Source organism: Balaenoptera physalus (assembly GCF_965194825.1).
Source record: "Balaenoptera physalus genome assembly, chromosome: 3".
Lineage (NCBI taxonomy): Eukaryota > Metazoa > Chordata > Mammalia > Artiodactyla > Balaenopteridae > Balaenoptera > Balaenoptera physalus.
The window spans coordinates 72,222,431-72,242,943 of NC_138890.1; the positions used below are offsets into that span (position 1 = coordinate 72,222,431).

Sequence of the window (20,513 nt, forward strand, 5' to 3'; positions counted from 1 at the left end):
GGCCACTCCTCATCGCGGTGCGCGGGCCTCTCACTATCGCGGCCTCTCTTGTTGCGGAGCACAGGCTCCAGATGCGCAGGCTCAGTAGTTGTGGCTCACGGGCCTAGTTGCTCCGCGGCATATGGGATCCTCCCAGACCAGGGCTCGAACCCGTGTCCCCTGCATTGGCAGGCAGATTCTCAACCACTGCGCCACCAAGGAAGCCCCTTTACTCCTTTTTTAAACATTTTTATGAACATACATTTCTATAACAAAATATCCATAAGAGTTATAATTATATGTATATATTCATGCACTTTTCTATATGCGTCTTTTTGGGAATCAGGTTTTTCCATTTCTAAGTGTTTCTAGGTTTAATTAAAGCACACTCTCAGTGGAGATGAGCATTTAATGCAAAGGAGAATGAATAAATGGGATTTAAAAGGGAGAAGGATACATTGTACAGATACTTTCTCTCCTGATAGCTGAATCATGTGGCCTGAGGGAATTTTTTTTTTTTTTTTTTCCTCAGAGCCAAATGAGATTCAGGGCAGGTAGAGTGAGCAGAAAAGGCCCTGGGAATGCTTAGGGTACATGGGCACACCCTGCCTTCTTCCTGAGGAGTTCCAGGGAGGTAATAAAACTGGAGAGAACTTGCCTTCTTGGGCTTTGACATCTGAGCAGAAATTTCCTAAGCCCCGGAAGTGGCTACATAGCTTTCTGAACAACAGAAATATATTGATAGAAAAAAATAAGTTCTCCCCGAGAAACAAAAGGGGAAAAAATAGAATTAGATTAAGTAGTAATCATTTAAAGTTGATGCTTATGTGATGAACTTAGACTACATTACACCTACAGTAAATTGCATATAAACTTTATTTGTATCAAGAAAATCAATATTTACTTTTTAAAATAAAGCGTAACTTTGAAGAGGGAAAAGCACATTTATTTATTTATTTATTTGACCACAGACCTTTCTTGACATGCAAAGCTATCCAGCCCCTCTTCCCTCTCGGGACCCCCTCCATGATTCTCTCCTTCATAAAACCAACAAAAAAAAGAAAAGAAAAGAAAAGAATATTCCAGGGACTTCCCTGGTGGCGCAGTGGGTAAGAATCCGCCTGCCAGTGCAGGGGATACAGGTTCGATTCCTGGTCCTGGAAGATCCCGCATGCCGCGGAGCAGCTAAGCCCGGCTCCACAACTACTGAGCCTGCGCTCTAGAGCCCATCCGCCTAGAGCCGGTGCTCCGCAACAGGAGAAGCCACCTCAATGAGAAGCCCGCGCACCCAACGAAGAGTAGCACCTGCTCGCCGCAACTAGAGAAAGCCCGTGCGCAGCAACGAAGACCCAACGCGGCCATAAATTAATCAATTAATTAATTTTTTAAAAAAGGAATATTCCACAGCTGTGCTTCCCTAGTAAGGTTATGCTGGTTTTATTTGCATTGGTTTCTACTGAATGATCTACTAATCCAATCAAAGTACAAGGTTTTAAAGCCTTTCATTTCTCAGCTCTGAGTGAAGCAGTACATCAATTAATAAAAGGAGAACTTTTTTTTTAATTGCACAGTGCTTTTTAGTTTATCAAATGCTCTTGTATTTTCTCATTTCACCTTCAAACCCACTCAATTTAAATAGCAATTTTAAATGTCCATTTCTAATTTTTCCTTGCTCAGAATCCATTCCTCCGACTGCTTATGATAGTAAACCTCCATTTCCCTTTGATGAGGCACACCCCTCCTACTCGCATGTGATTCAGATGAGACTGACCTCATCCCATCCCCTAATCCAAGTATGGACATGTGACTGGGGGGGGGTTAGCCAAACAGTGTATTTCGCCTCCCTGAGCACAGTGGTTGGTTTAGAGACAGACACATGACTTAAATCAGTCACACAGACTAAATTCTAGGATTTTTCTGAAGTTGATAAACCAAGAGGCTCTAAGCTGAAAGCTTGTGGGAATCACTGTGATGGGAAAGGCTGCCCAGAATGGTACCAACACAAAGGAAGCAGAACTAAGAGATGGAGAGGCACAATGTCCTGATGAAGCTATTTAACACCTGAATCAGCCACACCTGAAGCCAGAGATACCCTTACACCTTACAGGTATACAATCCAGTAAGCCAGGAAGCACCGTCTTCTTTGTCTACCTCAAGTCACGTTTGCGTCACTTAAAAATCAAGAGTCCTAGCAGATAGACATCTCTTCCCCTTACCAGCTCTGGGAAAAGTGGAGCCAGTCCACCCATGCAGCCCTATTCCACCACACCACTGATCCCCTGAAGGCAGCTACCTGAACTGCCTCTTTGTGTTTAAAAGAAAGTGAGTATTCTAGAAAGAGGTGGCTAGTAAGTCATAATTCATGAAGTATGAGTTATTACAAACATATTAGCATCTCTTAACAGAAATCCACACATTGAAGCCATAAGTATTAGCAGGCAAATCTCTAAGGGGATCAAGTTCTGACTTGGAAACACCCATAGGCTTTAGAATAAAGATAGCTTCCAATGACCAGTTCTGAGATCTTTGCCTAATTTCTCAATCTTCTGAACCTAAGTTGCCTTATAAGCAGTAGGAGTAATAGTATTCTCCTCACAGAGTTTTTATGAAGACCTATGATATTGTATAAATAAAAAATACTTAGCACACTGCTGGGCACAAAATAGATTCTCAGTAGAGAATGGTTTTTATTAATGACTTGGGATGCTTTTAATAATATGGAAGAAGTGGATACCCACAGTGGCATAGGTAGGATGCCCTGACCAACTAGAGAAAGCATAAAGCCACCAAGGAAGTCAAGAGTGGAACAGCCTGCAGGTCACAGAAAGAAAGTGAAAAAGCTCTACTGACCAATGTGTTGAAAACCACCATTTTTCTTGGGTGAGTACTGACAAAGAATATTCTTTTGGGTTTGGGGACCAGTGCCCAAAGTGCCAGAAGGGACTTTTAGAGAGAATGAAGCTAACAATCAGTTCCCTTATTCTGTTTAATCTTTAAGTGATTAGCAAAAAAAAAAAAAAAATTTTTTAAATCACTTTTAACAGCATCATATTTCAATTATCAAGTGCTGAATTAAAGTGGAATGCAAACACTAAACTTTAACACACTGCTAAAAATGAACATGTCTAAAATATTAATAGCAACTCTAAATGATTTATAATGCCCTCTTGGGCATATTTTATGATTTATTGATGTCATTTTATCTGCTCCATGGGTGACAGAGTCACCTCACTGTGTGTGCTCTGGTGGGTTTCTAGGCTAGTTATTCAGAAAACTATACACTCAGACCTTTGCTGCATGCATATCAGACTGTAGGTAAAGTAAAAAAAGTAAAAATGTTCATTTTTTCCATAAATCAGGGAACTGTGGGGGACGAACAGACTTTAAAATTGGTTATTTCTTGTTTTCTCAACTTCATGCAGGGCCATATTGGAGCTATCTTCAATGGATGTGAATTTCACAACCTCCCAGGTTAATTTATAATGTCAGTCTTTGTTGACGAGAAATTCAGCTTTAGATGTAACCTATTACCCTTTCTGCACCAAGAAAAGCCCATTTTCTAGAAAATACCTCATAATTTCTTTGGTAGTTCACTTCCCTTCTTCGACCTAACAATGCATTTTTCAAACCTTTCTGTCCATCCCACATATATTATTGCCCAGCTCTCTGCTTTATGATTTCTTTCTCTCTATTTTATGACTTGCTTCTAGTCTACAGGTTTCCTAAGACTCTCTTAAGCTATGGTAGCCAAAATGTGCTTTAATCAAAATTGGACTTGTCTTTTACTTCGTTTCCAACACGGTTTCCCTCTCGCAGTCATTTCCCCTTCTCCAGAGATGGAAAGATCTCATTCCGTCCTCTGGACATCCAGAACTTCTTTTCATCACCTGTCCACTGACAGCCACACACATCTAAACAGTAGTGACATAGGCCTGCACTTCTGGGGAACAGCTCATGCTCAAAAATTACCATTCCCTCCTCTACCTGCCCCTTTATTCAAAACTCCAAACTCTTCAATATAGGAATACATGGATATGGGGGGATAAGGGAGGGGGCTCTGAAAGCCCATCCAATTAAATCATGTTGACAACTCCCCATCTGAAATTAGAACCAAGACCCAGGATTCTGTGTAGTATTGATAAATAGCCAAAAAACAAAACAACAACAAAAAAACCCACCCAAACCCAAAAAACAAACAAAAACCAAACCAAAAAGCCCCTCAATCTTCTTCTCTGTTTATTTTTCTGTATCCAATATGTGATTTACTTTTTGAACTGCAGTTCAATGTTGCGGACTCATGGTCCCTGTATTTTTTCCACCATAGACATAGCTAGTCACTTCTTATCTTATTTTGGTGACATCTGTTTTTCCTCACTATATCACAACCCTATAATTACGTAGGCAGCACCCGATGATCCTAAGATGTAGTATGTAATCACTGAATTTTAACCTCTAGCAAACAATTACCATAGGAACCAAAGGCTAAATAGAGGCATGGTATCTAAATTTGCCACATTTCTCCTTCATCTGAGACATTTAGAAGAGGTGATTATGCTTATGAAGGTATGAGTACCCAATGGTTACTCAATATGCACCTGTCTATTGAGTGATTATATATAATCAAGCACCTGCCTGGGCATAGATGTCTACCAAGTACCAGGCCAGGTCTACCCAGGCACCGGTTGGGGTTGATAACTTGGGTTAGGTTGAGCAAGAGCTCTCACTTAGCTGAGCGGTGGGAGGTGTTGGTTGGAACCTCTGGGGAACAGACACTGAGATGGAGTTAGAAGTGCAAAAGGTCTACTATGCTGGATAGTAATGTTTGTGAAAAGAAATAAAGAAAGTAGGATTGGGTGTGGGAGCTGTCAGACAATGATGCCAACCTCACAAAGTCTCTGCCAGCCTGGAGAGGAGCTCTGAGCAAAGGGTGCCCATAAAGGGGTCAGCATTAGTAGAAATGGCCAGGCCTGGGAGACCAGAGAAGAGCTGGCCTGGGCTTCTGAGCTGAAGCAGACCTGAAGAGGTCAACAGCTGGAAGCACTCCTGATGCTAGGCAACAAGTTCTTTCTTCAAAGGGGGCCTAAGCAGTGCATCTCTGAGTCTGCTGCACAGGCTAAGTCCAAAACAGTACAGGAGGGCGAAGGATCCAATCTAAGTATATGGAGCCAGGAATTCTAATCTCAGTGAAAAGGGTTCAAATCAAATACGGTCAGGATTTAAAAGGGTGGAAGTGAGTGTTACAGCTCAGGAGGGACCTGAGCATTAGGTTTACCATCAGCTGGAATTTAGGACTTTCTTTTTTGTCCAAGAGAAGCCACAGATATAAATGGGTCACTCTAGCTGAAAGGGCCAGGGGTGTAATGAACAATTAAAAATATATAAAACACACCATCAGTGTCTCTGCTTTAAGTAGACACATGACTTTAAAACTTTGGGAAACATATGGCATTTGCTCTACATCTGCCAAGTGGCATAGATCCCCTGTCACATACGCGTGAATGAAGTCAGGCGGGATGGGGAAGGAGGCAGGCTCTGCAACGGGACAATCAGTCCAAGCCCCATTACTACGGCTCCAAGCCCTGCGACCTCAAGGAAGTTATTTATCCTCACAACCTAAGTTTAGTGTACGTAAAATAAGGACAAAAACTAGAACCCATCAGATAGGGCTGTTGTGCAGGTTAAACTCATGTTATTCAAAGGGTGAGTCTTGGACCAGCAGAGCCACCATCACCTGGAAAGTTGTTAGAAATGTAGAAATCTTGTACCCCATCCTGGACCTAAGGAATCAGAATCTACATTTTTTTTTTTTTTTTTTTTTTTAGAATCTACATTTTAACAAGATCCCCAGGTGACTGTGTGTGCATGTTAAAGGTTGAAAAGCACTGGGTTAATGATATGGGTTAATGTACTGGGTTAAGTACATCAAACACTTAATACAGTGTTTGGCATGTTGTAAACACACAATAGATACTACTTGTTATTGTTTTTGTTATTATAATTGTTATTTTCATCCTGAATCATCTTGCATAAGCACATCACTTAAGAACCTGAGCTTTCCAGCCGCATAGCACAGGGAGATCAGCTGGTGCTTTGTGACCACCTAGAGGGGTGGGATAGGGAGCGTGGGAGGGAGGGAGACGCAAGAGGGAAGAGATATGGGGACATATGTATATGTATAACTGATTCACTTTGTTATAAAGCAGAAACTAACACACCATTGTAAAGCAATTATACTCCAATAAAGACGTTTAAAAAAAAAAAAAGAACCTGAGCTTTCTAATCTGTAAAATGGGAATCATAATAATATCCAACTGCCTGAGGATTAGATCATCTTTTAAAGTCTTTTCAAACTCCAGGAGACCCTTATGATTCAAGCATGACCATAAAATGGCAATGGCTGATATTTTGACAGCCTTTACTGTGTGTCAGGTGCTGTTCTTAGTGCTTTACTTTTCTCATCTTATTTAATCATCCAACAGTGCTATGAGACAAGTACTATTTTTAATGCCACTTTACAGATGAATAAACTGAAACATGAAGAGATTAAATAATTTGCTCAATAAAACACCCAGTGGTAGAATCAGGATTTGAACTTTGGCAGTCTTATGTAACCATTTATACTCTTAACCTCATCACTATTCTGTCCCTCAAGCCAGGCCATCAAAGAGAGAGGTAAACTAAACTAACTCTAACACAATCGGTGCAATCCGATGTAGTATTTGATACATCATTGTTACAGCAGGCAACATTCAGGCTGTGGATTCTCAAATCTGGCTGCATATTTTTTAAAGAGTGGAGATTTTTCAAAATACAGACTTCTGAGTCTCATCCCCAAGGTTCTGTTTCAGTAGTTTAGAAGTGGGGCTGAAACTTCTAATCTTTTTCTTTTTTTTTTTAAGCTGTTAGATATTATTCTGATGCAGAGTCAAGATTGAAAATGTGTGGGAATATGGGTTAATAAGCCACCATCTCATGTCCAGTATGTGGTAAGTCAAACTTCTTTCCAAAGTAATTGAAAGGAATCAGAAGGGAAGAAAAGAAGGAAGGGAAAGAGGGAGGGAGGGAGAGAGTTTTGTTGGTGATGGAGGTGTGAGCCATTCTCCCTAATTCCACAACACACATCCTCATGTCTAAGTGGTTTCCTTGCAAGTTCTGTAGACAGGAATTGTACATCTCTTGAACCACTGTAGTTTGGGGGATGTTTAACGGCACTGAGCAGGAAATATCTTGGTACCACTGAGTGGAGGAATTTATTTCACCTTACCTCCATGAAGGAGACAATTTTTCAGCCAAAAGAAGGTGACTAGAATCCTGCACATCATCCAAGACAATAGCGAGAGGACTACACCACAGCTGGAGGAGGGAGGGTGGAAGCAGGACAGTGATGGCTGAGAAGGAAAGAATGGAGGGACTGGCACAGAATCCATAGGTGCTCCCAGATACTCAAGTACAGTAGGACATTGGTATTCTCTAGAGCATCCCACACTCAAGCAGGTCTACAATAACAATTGATAGAGCCTAGACTTGAAGCAAACTTTAGTCTTGACATACATAGAGCCAGAGAAACTGCAATATGGGCCCATCCCAGCACAGAGAGCCAGGGACATTGAAAAGCATGGACTGTTATGAGGAAAAGGGGAGCTCAGCAGAAGAGATATGTTAACAGAAAAAGCTCCCTGAGCCATTCATACAGAGGAGGGAGAACTGGAAAATGAGATCAAATTCCACTTGCGATAGCTTACAGTTTGTTGTCTATATTAATGCCAAAGTTGATAATTAGTTTTAATTCCAGGGCTTTGGTTTCAATTATTCTCAAAAAATCATTTTATTATCTTTATAAAGTCCTCAGTTAAAAAGATCCTCAAAATTATCATACAGATAACTGGACCAAATAAACCCAAGCTGATGTTAGGGTTCTGATACCCAGCTTGATTAAACAGAAACACCTAGAAGACACTGCCCCAACTTGATTTTGTTCTCAGTGTAACACATTATACAGCCATCCCTCCAAGGCTGTGGAAAGGTAACAGGTTAGCAAGCAATGTGGAAAAATCATTCTTTCTGTGACTAGGATATTTTGAATTGAAAAAGATGGCATAATATACCAGACTACAGCATACATACTAAGAATCCTAGATTTGAATGGAGTGAAACCAGTAGTTGAAATTGAGGAAGCATTTAGGTTAAAAACAAATGGATGATCATTTATAAATAAAGCTTTAGTTAACATTTATTCTTAAATAAAATATTACAAATTTTACTTTCATTGTTACTTAACATCACAGAATTCTTTGGGGATGCACCAACTATGAGGAACTAACCACAGCAATGAATAATTTATGTGGAATATGGAGCCATAGATAAAAGAGAAGAGCAGTTGACTGTTTTTTTTCCCCAAGAAACTGCTAATGTTACATTACATTTTATTGAACCAGCCTCAAAAAATAACAGAAGCTGAACATTATTATTGCCATTATTACCTTTCCTTTCCAAGTGCCATATCTTGTTCTCTCTTGAGCTGATACATTCTGATAACTTTTGCTTACTTTAGAGATTTGCTTTTTCTAGTAAAAAATGCTTGACTAGAACCTCTCATATTCGAATTTCTTCAAGCTATAACTACTTGCTATCAAATTTAAGTAGTCTCCCTTACCTTATTGGAATCCATTTGTTCATTTCCAACCTACACCTTTTATTTAATATATGGATCTGTTCTTTGGTGCCCTTTCTCTCTAACTACAAAGGACGAATGTGTCTTTCATTATTCACAGTCATAGCTACAGCCCCACATCATCCAAGGAATCAGGACAGCTGACACAACGTCTGTGCAAATATGACTATGGCAGGACTGTGTGTGACTGAAAGACTCCGTGGGTCCAATTCACCTTGGATTAAGCAAAGGAACTGACTTCCAGGACCTTGAAAACAGCTGTGATGGAGCAAACAAGCCATTTAGCAAGGGTCACACATGTGTGGCCTGGTTTGAGCTATTTGGCCTCTTTTCATTTTCAGAAAATCTTCAGCTGCCAATGCTGCTCTGAGTTTCCTATCAGGCTCATCAGTGTTTGTGGAAACTGTATTATTCACCCTGGTACAGGAATCGAACAATTCACCAAGTGCTTCTGTTTGTTTTGGGTGTTTTGTTTTATGGCTTGGGGATTTTTTTTTTTTTTAGCATTTTTTTTGGGCTATTGTTCAGGGAAACTAAGGTCAGAGTTCCTTATGTCCCCCTTTAAAGCTGTTAAGCTTTTCTTCCCTATCTTTGATTAAATGTCCTATTCTGCATAGAAGAAAAATGCAAAGTGGATTCAAATTTGGCTTTGTGAGGTGTAGAAACTCTCTTGGTTCAACAGGGGCAACTTGGGATGGAATTTTGGACAAAGAAAAATAAAGGCAGGTCTAGTTCCTCCCACTTTGTGCTCCCCAACCTCTCATCTTCAACCACTAAAAATTAAAAAAAAAAAAAATTAAAAAAAATATTAAATCACAGGGGTCTTGTTTTGCTATAACAAAAATACCATGAACTGGGTGGCTTAAACAAGAAATATTTATTTCTCACATTTCTGGAACCTGGGAAGTCCAAGATCAAGGTGCCTACAGATTTGTCATCTGGCGAGAACCTGCTTTCCTGGTTCACAGACAGTAGTCTTTTCACCGTGTCCTCACATGGAGGAAGGGACAAGAGGTCTCTGGGGCCTCTTTTATAAGGTCACTAATCCCATTCATGAGGGCTCCACCCTCATGACCTAATCACTTCCCCAAAGCCCCACCTCCTAATACTATCACATTGGGATTAGTATTTTAACATATGAATTTGGGGGGTGGGGGGAGACACAAATATTCAGTCCATACAGCAGGTAACCAGAGTTGTTAGTGTCAAGAGAAACCAAAAGATAGTGTCAGTAAAATATAATTTGTGTAACCAGTACATCTTACTTCGCAGGCTGTTTGTTGAATAACAGCCAATCTTGCCTCAGGAGGGTCCCTGATGGACATTGGAGCCCCCAATGTCCATATTAGCAGGAAATTAGTTTATCTCTTGGATCCCCTCATCCCTTCCATACATGTAGAAATTCCAGGATTCCAAGATGCTAGAAAGTCTAAGGAGGGAATCCTGTTTGTTTCTATCCTACTACTTTGCTACTTTGGAGCCAAACGCACTCCATTATGGCTGGAGAATTTCACCACCGCTACCAAAGCTGGTTGGCTTAGAGTGAGCAGGCACAGGGAAGGCAGATGAAGCTGCAGCTGAAGCCTGGACAGCCTGGAGTGGCTTCCTCTGCCCGATGCTGCTGTTTCTGAAGGTGCTTAAATAGAATAGAAGGTGATCAGCTGAGGCTGGCCTCTGCAGTGCACCGCCTGCCCAGCCTCTAGTGGTTCTTCTAGGTTCCCTGGAGGGGGACCCCAATCCCACAGTGCTAGGCTCGGCCAAGAAGCTCCACAACAACCTTCCTGGGCTTCCAACTGCAGCTCTTAAGATTTCACTACCCCGCCTTTTCCAAGGTCAGGAGTCCCATCCTGGATGCTGGTTTCAGGAACCTCAAAGACCTCTCATTCATGGAGCCACCCCCTAGAAATAGAAGCCCCTTCTATTTCAGGCCCCAGCCCAGATTCAGATTCTACCACCAAATGAGTAAAAAGACAGGAAAATCTCACCAACAATTGTTATTATGTGATCTCTAACATCTATATCCTAAAGTCTGTTTAGACACAAGGCAGTCATCTTCTTTTATCCGTAATGTTTTCTTGAAAAAGTGAATAACAGCCAAATGTCAGAATTTTGAAAAACTTCCTGGGATCCATTTCACATGGGCTAAAAATGCATCTAACTATATATTCATACATACTACTAGTAAAAGTGGCTGCTTCCTATCATAAGGAAATGGGGGCACCAAGTCAGGAAATAGTTGTTTTTCATAAAACAACACCTAGAACTATTTGACTTTAAAATATGACCATTTGTAGATTTGATAACATAAAAAGAAAAACTTTAAATGTAAATACTACTTTAAGATAAACAAAAAAGCTTTGGAGAGAAGTGAATCACATGTAGATTCAGGAAAAAGAGCAACTTCAGACTTCTAAGCAACAACAATAGAAGCCAGAGGTAATGGAGAAATGTTTTCTAGTTTTTGAGGGAAATGATTTCCAAATTAGAATTCTAGTCTCAGTCAAACCCTTATATCTTACAGTAGAATAAAGACACCTTTAGGCATGCAAGGCATATTAGCCAGGCTAGTTTAATATAGCAGAAGTTATTCTAGCCAGTTGCTATGGTCTGAATATTAGTGTCTCCCCCAAATTTGTATGTTGAAATCCTATTGCCCAGTGTGATGGTATCAGAAGAGTGGTGAATGGCCCTCATGAATGAGATTAATACCTTTTATAAAAGAGACCCAAGAAAGCTCCCTTGCCCCTTCTGCTATGTGAGGACACAGCAAGAAGTTGGCAGTCTGCAACCTGGAAGGGGGCCCTCACCAGAACCCGAGCATGCTGCCTCCAGAAGTGTGAGAAATAAATTTCTGTTGGTTTTAAGCCACCCAGTCTGTGGTATTCTGTTATAGCGGTCCTAACAGACTGAGATATCAGTTTAAGCCAAAAGGGCTAGCTATGAGACAGAGTTCACAGACTGAGGTGGAGGAAATGGACTGTGTTTCCACGAGTGACACCCGAGCACCGTGGCACAGAGCTGCCCGGTGAGGGAGTCACTGCCTCTCACAGAAACCACCAAGCCAGGAGGCTGCTGGCACTGGTTCCAGGTCCTACCTCTGCCCCTGCCATCACTTCAGAGCCCTGCTGTGCTGCTGCACGCAGATCTGCACCTGTCAAGTGGAAGCTTTAGGCCCTGCCTCTTTCCCAAGTAATCCAGTTCTGGATCCAGATTCTGACTCTGGCAAAGATGCAGCTAACAGGTATAATCAAAGCCACATGTCTGCAATCCAACAACTAGAAAATGACCTGAAAAATGTCTTTCTTTAAGAATGCAGAATTTATAATGTGGGAAACTATTAAAAAGATGGGAAAGGGGTGTTCAAAAATGTGGGGCAGCCTGAATAATAAATGACCACTGCACGCAGACTTGAACTTTTACCTCTTATGGACTCTTTTTTAGGAAGCAACCAGAAAATATTAGTTTCATCACCAAACAAGGGAATGAATCAAGAAAGAGGGAGATACAAAATTAGGAAATAGGAGATCTCATACAGGGAGGCGGGCAAAGGAAGTTTCAAGATGATGATAAAGGGAAGGTTTAACTAGCACTCTAGTGTGAGCAGGAAGTTGGAGCTTGTACAAAAGGGATGGGAAAGGGGAGGGGAAGAATCAGGTAGATCACCTGATGTTTTCATCTGAAACTATCCAACAACTCCATCAGAGAATTAGGACAGGTTATAGAGAGCACTGAACTATGGTGGTGGGAATGGGGAGAGACAAGTATTAACCCTAAGAAAATAAAAAGTTATTTAAGGAAGGAAATATAATCTTAGTATGCTAAAGGTCTTAACTATAAATAGTGTTTGCATGGGCATGATAGTGTAAACACTCAATATTAATAATGAAAGCAGTGACGTAACTATATTAGGAGTTGGAGTAAGAAGGGGAAGAGAACTCGGTGGAAGGGAAAATACATCAGGTACAAGTCCCCATCTTCTACATTAGGAAACCAAAGATAATAGCTAACATTTAAAAATCAAGAAACAGTAATATAAGCATGTTACTTAGAATGTGGAAGTAAACACCAGAAGAAACAGATTTTTTTAAATGTCGAAATATGTTGCCTTGAGGGAGCAGAAGTTTGGAGCAGGAAGGGGTGAAGACTGCTGTTTTCATTATAAGCCTGACAGCATTATTTCACTTTTAAAGTCACATATATATGCAAACATACATAAATACATTTACACAGTTATAGATAGATAGATAGATAAATTTTTAAAATTCAACATAGAAAAAAGCATCTCTTGGTGTGCACTTGTAGCCTTTCTGTCCTTAAAACTCATACATCTGCTGTCTTTAATTCTCCCCTTTTTATGGTACACCTGTTCATTCTAGAAACCATTCTCTCATCCTGTCAAAATGACAAACTACACTGGCCACTGGCTGCTTCCCGAAAATCAACCCTAGAGAAACTATAGAAGCTGGAGGGAAACTCGGATTTGAGGAGCTAATGACTGAAAATGAATAAAATACAACCCTATGAGAAGTCCCTGGGGAGTCTGAAGACTCAGAAATGTTATGTGAGGGCTGCGGAGGGGTGGGGGTATGAGGGGAAGGAGGGCAGCCTTCAGCCGGCCAGAGAAGGCAGCTAAGGTGGCTGTGAGAAGAGGGGTGAAAGGAGAGTGTCTGTTCTGTTCTCGCTTCTCGCCACCGGGGACTGTGACAGACCGCCAATCACCGAAGAAACTGGCAGCAACAGTCATGGCTGCAGGGGTCAGGAGGGTACAGTAAGAGATGTGCAAAAGCCCTGCAGGAGAAAGGAGGGATCGAAAGGGTGGTGTGTACTGACCAGTTACCTTTGGGCATTCTCCAAACCCCCAGGGCAGGGAGAGTGAACCTATGGAGACTACTTCTAGAGAGTTTAAATGGGAAAGACATACTAGAGAAGTTATTTGTAGATGATGGAAAATTAGAACGATCACCATCAGTTCTATAAGGCTCTCTTCCTTGTCTTTGTTTCACCTACAGGTACAACAACTAAAGGCTGGGTTGTGCCATTTCCCAGCACAGAACCTTGTGTAGTAACTGATACTCAAAGGGGAAGAGGAGTTCTTCCAAAGAAATAACCAGAAAGCCATAGAAGGAATACAACTACTATATAAGAAAGACAACAAACTCAACAGTATAAACCATCTAAATTATATAGAATTGTAAGAGGAAATGGACCAAGAAATTAAAATAATGATGATGAATATATTATGAGGCTAAGGCTGATACCAACAATGTGGAGCAAGAACAAGAAAACATAAGAAAGGACTAAATTGGGGAGTAGGTATGAAATATGTAATAGCTAGAGTGAAAAAGGCAATAGATAAGATACATAGCAAGATGGACAAAGGTGAATAAAATCACTGAGTTGGAAGATCAGATTGAGAAACTCTCCTAGAGGTCATCAGGAAAGGATAAAGAGACAAAAAATACAAAGAAGCTAGGAGATGTAGATGGTGGAAGGAAAAGGGCCAACACCTGTGAGCCGTGGCTTTGTGCTGTGTCAGCTTAGCTAGGCTGAACTCCCTTTCCCCAAATCCCCTTTCTTGTATGTTTCCAGTTAGGGTGGGCCATAAGCAAGATCCCTGTGAAAGGTTCTAAGGGTGTTGTCACTTACCTGCCACCTCACCTCACTGGTGTGAAGAAGCAGTGGAGCCTCCAAATGCTCCACCTTCCATAGATCCCCTTAAGGTTCTCTGATTCCTGGACCAGGTGTGTCTTTGGCCATGGTGATAAAAGCCCCCGATTTCTGCAAGAAACACATATAATCAAGGTTAGAGGTAACAAGAACTAACATGAGTTTCAGTCTGTCCACAGGTTCCAGCTTGTGCTTCTATAAGGGTTCCAACTTGTCCTGCTCACCCCCACCTGACTTCCATCTTCCCTTCCCAACTACCTGTTCTGTAGTTTTAAAGCTTCAGCATTGGAAGTGAAATGAATATATATGTGTGTATGTATGTATGTATGTATACACACATACACATATATATATACAAATATGTGTATATGTATATTTTTTAAAGTCATTACATTTGAAAGAATTGGGCTGGATATAAAATTCTAGGTTCAAATGTATTTTCTTTTAATATTTAAAAAGTATTTTTCCCATTTGTCATCTTGTGCCCACTGTTCACTTTGATTCTTATTCTAGTTGATGATCTCTTCATTATTTCTGGAAGTTTTAAAAATTATTTCCTTGGATATACATTGATAAATTTAAGAAAGTAATAGGATAAGTAAACATGAGTAAGGGTCGTAAGCAGCTACACTTGAACAAAAATAGAATAATTTTTTGAGCCAGCAGAAAATGCAATAAATTGAAATACAAGATATGGTGGGAGAAATAATTTCTAATATAAAAGAAATTACAATAAATGTAAGTGGATTTAACTCACAAATAAAAAGAAAAATACTTTCTGATGGTATTAAGAAATAAAAACAAAATCCAAACATATGTTGTGTATGAGAAAAATTCTGAAAAGCAATAGACACAAAAAGGTTGAAAATGAAAGTGTTCAAGACAGGAAAAAAAAAAAAACCCCAAAACCATGAAAGAAGGCTGGAATAGCAATCATAATAGTGGATTAAAAAAAAAAGTTAAGGTAAAAGGTAAACAAAAAATAGAGTGAGAAGAGATAACCATCACAAACATGTATGCACCTAATAATAGGTCACAATAACTGACAGCATATGGAGAGAAACATATAAATAGTTAGAGCTTTTAAAACCAAACTATCAAAAATGTATTAAGCAAACAAAAATTAAGCAGACCCTTATCTAAACAGTATAATTAGTGGGCTTATCCTATTAATTATATTGTTCAGATCTTTGATATGAATGTTCAGTGGTATGCTATGTATAATATATATGCTTTGATACATATGCTATAGTAGTTCATAAAACAAATAGCAAATACACATTTTTAGAAGCATACACATGTTTAAACTAACAGATTAGGCCTACAGGAAGTCTCAATAAACTTGCCAGGAACAATATCATGCACATGAATTAATATTAGAAATTAGTAACAGGAAAGGTTTTTTTAAATGTCCTATATTTTGAAAATACCATATTACTAAATAATTCATAGGTTAAAAATTAAATTATAATCAAAATGAGAGACTATCTAGAATTGAATGAACGTGAAGACACAAAATGTGTGGGACATACCTAAAGCAGTGTTTGAAGGAGCATTTACACCTTTAAATATGCTTATCAGGAAACAATAAAAGTTGAAAAGAGGGATTTCCCCATTGGTCCAGTGGGTGGGACTCTGTGTTCCCAAAGCAGGGGGCTGGGTTCGATCCCTGCAGGGAACTAGATCTCACATGCATGCCGCAACCAGTAAGTCCGCAACCCTGCATACCTCAACTAAGACCCGGCGCAGCCAATATTTATTTATTTAAATAAATAAAAATTAAAAAAGAAAAATATGCTAAACATCCAACTCAGGAAGTTATAAGAAAGAACATCAAAGCAAACCCAAAGAAGAAAAAGGATATAATAAAGGAAAAGAAACAATATAATGATTTTTTTTTTAGTAGAAGAGATTAATAAAACTAAAGTTCTACTTTGAAAAGATTACCAAGATAAACCTCTGATAAGACTGATCAAGAGAAAAAAGAGACAACGAAAGTAAATAAAACACAGATCAAAATGAAGATGGGGAAATAACTGCAGATTTAAAAAACAAACAGATAAAATGGATAAATTCCTAGAAAACATAAGACGCCAAACTGGTACAAGAATAAAAAGGGAATTTAAAATAGATCTACAAGGATCAAAGAAATTTAATTGGTAGTTAAAACTCCATCCCAAATTGCTCTAGGCCTGGATGCTTTTAAAATAAACTCTATCAAACTGTTAAAAACACAATTCCTATGTTACATAAGTCGTTCCATAAAATGCAAAAAGAAAGAATAATCCTCAGCTCATTTTCTGAAGCTAGTCTATCTCATTTCCCTTAATACCTCTGGCTTTCAAGCCATAGTCTGGAAAGTTTTCCCCACTCCCATGTTATAGAGGAATTCATCCATGTCTTGCCTTGTACTTGCATGGTTTCATCTCATTTTTATGTTTGTGTTTCTGATCCATTTGGAATTTATTCTGGTATATACTATAAATAATGAATCCAATTTTCTCTATTCCCACATGGCTACACACAGTGGTGTGCTGTAGCTGGCTCATGCCAGCTCACAAGAGCTGATTGTTAAATTTTCAGGAATTTTGTGAGCTGATTGCTAAACACAGCCATTATTACAAAATAAATTATATATACATACAATGAAATAAATCATGTTCAAAGCAAAGGTAATAAATATTCAAAACTCATCACTTCCTGATTATTTTAATACATTTTACTATTTTCAGGGTTCTTGGGGTTATTTTTGTCTGTTGTGTCTATATGGTGGTAAGACTCTAGAATGGCATGCTGCTGTACATCTCTCCTCAACTCAGTATTAAAAATCATATTGTGGCTTCCCTGGTGGTGCAATGGTTGAGAGTCTGCCTGCCAATGCAGGGGACACGGGCTCGAGCCCTGGTCTGGGAAGATCCCACGTGCCGCAGAGCAGCTGAGCCCGTGAGCCACAATTACTGAGCCTGCGCGTCTGGAGCCTGTGCTCCACAACAAGAGAGGCCGCGATAGTGAGAGGCCCACGCACCAAGATGAAGAGTGGTCCCCGCTTGCCGCAACCAGAGAAAGCCCTCACACAGAAACGAAGACCCAACACAGCCATAAATAAATAAACAAATACTTTAAAAAAAAAAGTAAAAGTCTATTAATTTTTTTAAAAAATCATATTGCTAGCATGAAATTGACTATGGTGGTAGTATTCACATCATGAAAGTTGGCAGTGCCAAAATCGGGGCTTAAGTTATTGTTTTGTTGACTGTATACTATAGACATATAGTATACACTATGGCCAGTAGGCCAAATTCAACCTGTCACTTGTTTTTGTAAATAAAACTTACTGGACCACAACCACACCCATTTTTTTACCTATTATCTGTGGATGTTTCTGTGCTATAATGGCAGAGGTGAATAGCTGCAACAGATACTAAATGGCCCCAAAAGTCTAAAGTATTTCCCATGTGACCCTTAGTAAAAGTTTGCTGACCTCTGGCCTAGACTTAAGACAATGATGGAGAAAATGTCAACAATGTAGATTCATCTTAAAAGTGCATTTGTCTGTAGCTGTTACACTGTGAATAGCACAAAAAATTGAGAAATAATCTTCCAATAGTTGAAACGTATTATCCAATTCAGCAAAGAAGTCACTCATGTCCTTCACAAATAAGTCAAGATTCAACATTGTCATTTCACTTTCAGCTTACTCATTAATATAAATGAAAATATCAACCTACATTCACATGAGAGCTATACTCATCAATTACAACCATAGGTTGGTTATGGATAAGAATTTGGCAAAAATCAAAGAAAGCGTTCTGTGAGAATCAATGAATTATATGGTGTTGACAATAGAGAATATTGTATATTTTATTACTATTAATAAATTACTAAATATCCTTTATATCAGTTAAATTAATAGTATACATATATACATACATATATATGTGTATAGATATATATATTGATATATACACACAAACATGTGTATATGTGTACATATTAAACATTTATCAGCACAACACTGGCTACACAGCATCTCAATTTCACTTATTAAACAGTTTATATCTCTAGTTTAAAGTGAACACAATGAAACCATTATCTGTGATTTCAGTCCAGAACTATAAAGCAAGAAACAATGTTTTAATAGTTTGGTCACCTGAGTTCCATTGACAAATACTATGCTGAATTTTCTTAAGTGTGCTAATCTTTCTGTAAGTAAACCACAATCTTCTATTATTAAAAATATTTATTTTTAAAAATGTATCTTGTCCTTACTGATTTGAGATGCTCCCTTTATTATATACTAAATTTCCATATGCATATTATTCTATTTCTCATTACTCTCTTGTCCCGCTTGTCTGTCTGTTTATTCATGTGTCAACACCAAACTGTCTTAATTATAAAGGGTTTGTGGTTTGCTGTAATGTAACTGCAAACCCTCCCATTCTCTCACCCAATTGCTGTTCTCTTTCAGGATGTTTTAACCATTCTTCCTTGTTCGTTCTTTCAAACAAGTTTTATAATCATATCATGCTGCTACGGGGGAAAAAATCTGATGATAACATTATTGGGCATTTCATAAATTTATAAATAAAAATAGAGAAAACATTTTTTAATGATGTTGAGTTTTTCTATCCAAGAACGAGGCATATTTTTCCATTTGTTGAAATCAACTTTTATAACTTTCAGGTTTATTTTCCTCATGTAGGTTCTGGATACCCTAATTAAGTTTTACCTGGGCACTTTTTTTTTTTTAAATCATAAGAGGATCTTCTCCTCCATTACATTTTGTAATTGGTTTTTGTTTCTATTATGAATGTTATTGATTTTGAATGCTAATTTTATAAGCTGCTACATTACTAAATTATTTTATTTGAGGTCATTTTTAATTAATTCTTTTGAATGTTCCACATATATAATCATGTCATCTGAAAATAGAGTTCTAACTCTTCATGTCCAACTATTATATCCTCCAATTATTTTCTCTTGTCTAATTAAAGTAGGTAAGAGCTTCAAAATAATGTTATATAGGAGTTGTATGATTCCTCTCTAGTACCTGACATTAGTGGGAAAGCCTTAGTGTCTCTTCATTAAGTAACATGCAATATTGGGAGCTGAATTATATATATTTTACCAACTTGAGAAAGCATAGTAGGCTGAATAATGGCCCCTAAAGATACAAAATGCTATTCCTTAGAACCTGTACCTGTTACCTTATCTGAAAAAAATTTGCATATATGAATAAATTAAGGATTTTGAGATGAAGAGATTATGTCGGATTATATGTGTGGGCCCTAAATGCAATCACATGTATCCTTATAAGAGGGAGATGGAGGGAGATTTGATATATACAAGAGAGAAAGCAATGTAACCATGGTGGCAGAGATTGGAGTGATGTGGCCACAAGCCAAGGAATGCTGGCAGCCATCAGATGGTGGAAGAGGCAATGAACAGATTTTCCCCTAGAGTTTCCAGAGGGGGTGTGGCCCTGCCCACACCTTGATGTTGGTACAGTGTTACTGATTTTAGATGTCTGACCTCCACAACTACTAAACAATACATTCTGTTTTTTCAAGCCCCCAAATAACATAACTATTCAGATAGCTCAGCATGGTTGCTAGATACAATATCAACTTAAATATTTTAAACTTACAAAATCATAAAAGGCATATTATAAAATATAAAAGATAAAGTGACATTCACAGTTCAAAACTATATAGTATCTAGGAATTAATTTAGAAAAGACTGCCATGGAGAAAAATTAAAGATTCAATGAAGAATATACAAATGATCTGAATGAATGGAGAGACAATTCAAATTCTTTAATGAGGTGACAATATTATAAAGATGATAAATATCCTCAACTTGATCTACATATTCAATGCAATACCAATCAAAATGCCAGTTGCATTTTTTGAAGAATTTATAAATTGAGTCTAAAAATTCTATAAGGGGAGACCTTCAAGACAGCAGAGGATTAAGACGTGGAGATCACCTTCCTCCCCACAAATATATCAAAAATACATCTACATGTGGAACAACTCCTACAGAACAACTACTGAACGCTGGCAGAAGACCTCAGACTTCCCAAAAGGCAAGAAAATCCCCACGTACCTAGGTAGGGCAAAAGAAAAAAGAAAAAACAGAGACAAAAGAATAGGGACAGGACCTGCACCTCTGGGAGGGAGCTGTGAAGGAGGAA

General features: G+C 38.7%; 1 protein-coding gene across 5 annotated transcripts in view; it reads right to left on the reverse strand.

Moving 5' to 3' along the window:
• Positions 1-20,513, reverse strand: part of MEGF10 (multiple EGF like domains 10) — a 363,967-nt gene that overhangs the window by 235,613 nt on the left and 107,841 nt on the right. For all 5 annotated transcript variants that reach the window (XM_082457836.1, XM_082457834.1, XM_082457835.1 and 2 more), the window contains one exon: positions 14,297-14,428. The gene's annotated coding sequence lies outside the window, so the exon portion shown is untranslated. The remainder of the gene's footprint in view (positions 1-14,296; positions 14,429-20,513) is intronic.